This window comes from Rhagoletis pomonella, unplaced genomic scaffold, assembly GCF_013731165.1.
Source record: "Rhagoletis pomonella isolate Grant_MI unplaced genomic scaffold, Rhpom_1.0 Rhpom_scaffold_00003, whole genome shotgun sequence".
Lineage (NCBI taxonomy): Eukaryota > Metazoa > Arthropoda > Insecta > Diptera > Tephritidae > Rhagoletis > Rhagoletis pomonella.
Window position 1 is genome coordinate 98,159,409 of NW_023458557.1, and position 2,316 is coordinate 98,161,724.

Sequence of the window (2,316 nt, forward strand, 5' to 3'; positions counted from 1 at the left end):
ATTTTGGTGGATCTTGAGTTGAATCGGTCAGTTTTTGGACATTTTTTGAAAATATTCGCTTTGTCAATGGCATATAGTTTCCAAATTCGTTTAAAACTGACACGTTCCATCATGTTGGTGGAGATTATTTCGAATAAATTTGATAATGTGACAGTTATCGACAATGAAGTGGACCTTTTGCCGTTCTTTATGAAATATGGGACCTCTGGCGTTATTTGTAGCAAGTCACACGGGACAGTTGCTGCTTAAATTGTTTTTAAGCATTTCGAACAACGGAGTAGAAAATGACATTCTTCCCTCTGGCAATGATGGCTTTAATCATAAAAAAACTTTTATTGCCGATAATATTTTCCCTGTTACCTTCTCCGTATTTGTTTTAGACGATATATAATTGGGTTTTTGGGCCAAGGCCTTCTCTGACACATTAAAGGAATACATAGCGTTCAGTGTTGTTTTAAACAAACGAAATAGAATGTTGACTTGCATCAGTTGATAAGCTCTACATATCTTTGCATGACTTGCGTTGTCGGAAATGTGTTCATCTTTATTCGTTTCTGGGTCAATTACAAAGTTTTGAGGCTCCTGCACCGGGCGGTACGCATGGCGAACGGAAAAAGTTCCTTTACTTTTTTTTACAATATTTATATAAACATAGCTCACACAAATAATTTCGGATGGCCCTAGTGTACATCCTAATGTATCTGTGGATTTTTAAAGCATTTGAACAAGAGCTATGAATCGAAAGCAACCCAACACTTACCAAGATGCAGAGTGGGAGGTGCATATTTTTTTTAATAATTTTGGTCCTACTGCATCCATTTCGAAATGTTTCGCACACAGGAATGAATTTGTAAGAGGCAGGCCCCAATTGGAATCACTAAGCGACATGCCAATATTCTCCTTCAATTTCTTGGTCATCTGTCTGTGGATCGAAAGGGCAAACATTCGTGTGGAGCGACACGACTTGATTTGAAACTATCTTGTTTGGAATTTTGCCTTTAAAATTTGGTATAAATTAGCCGAATGACGGGAAATATGTAAGCGAGAAAGCTGTTTTATTTATTACTTTCCCCTTTATTGCATCATAATTGGAGGATCTTTTAAGATCAGTTAGAAGTGTTTTATAAAAATTCTGTAATTTTTGTACTTTTCGATTTTTATTATCAAATATCACCTTTAAAATGACTTGTTCTAGTTTTCTACTGTAATAGGTTTTGAGATATATGATGAAAGAAAAGCTCTGAACAAAATTCATCCAAATCAAAAAAATTATCGACTCCAAGTTTCAAAATTTGATGTTTTTTTATGTTTTTATACATATGTATGTGAATATACCGACATAAATACATATCTACATAAGCAACTTAAAAGAAAACGATTGCCGGCAATAGAAATCAATCAACTTAATTAGTATCAAACGTGAATTTATTATTTATTAATTTTTCAGCGATTTTTCATTACTTTTTGCACAAAATAGATAAACATGAAAATGTGAGTGAAGTCATCTTGAGTTGGTAGACGTTAAAATTTGAACTGCGTACATACCCTGCAAAAATTTGAGGACCAGGTGGTCCACTGGGTCGTAGTTTTAAAGTATGTGCAAAAGGACCAGGTTGCATACTAGTAACTTGTTATGCTTACCTGGACCACTTCAAACGTAAAAGCTGAGAACCACCTCTTCGTGCCCCATCGGCAACATGATTCGGCTGCCGAATGTGCCATGGTCCAAAAGGAGTAGTTGTCTAGGTGGTCCCATGTTATGCTGCGGTGGACCAGAAATGGTCCCATGTTACGCAGCGTTGGACCAGAGGTGGTCAGGTCCAATGACATCGCAATGTTAATGTAACCATATTTTCTCCATATATTTGGACCATTTTGGTTACAAGGTAGCATGGTCCTGTACTAGTATTTAACCTAGTCCCACTTTTTGCAGGGTACGTATATACATATGTATGTGTGTACGCAAGTATAAGTAAAGTATAAGTAAACTAGCTCACCACTTTGCGATTTTCACAAGCCAATTGACATTTCAATACATTTTAATGCCCACCAAAAGAAGAAAAAACCGTGTCTAACCGGGTTTTATTTTTAAAACAGCTATAAAAAAAAAAAACACTTTTTTCAGCTAAAAACAAATTTATTGTGACGCTTGGAGAGCAATGACTTGACGAGCCCAACGAAAAACACGTGAAACAGTCTAATGTGAGACAAATTAAATGGCTGCTGGCTGTGGAAAAGCGATCAGCCAAACAAATCAAACAAATACAAAATACCAGTAAATCCAGTTAATTAATGACAAATTAGTTTTTACTTTTT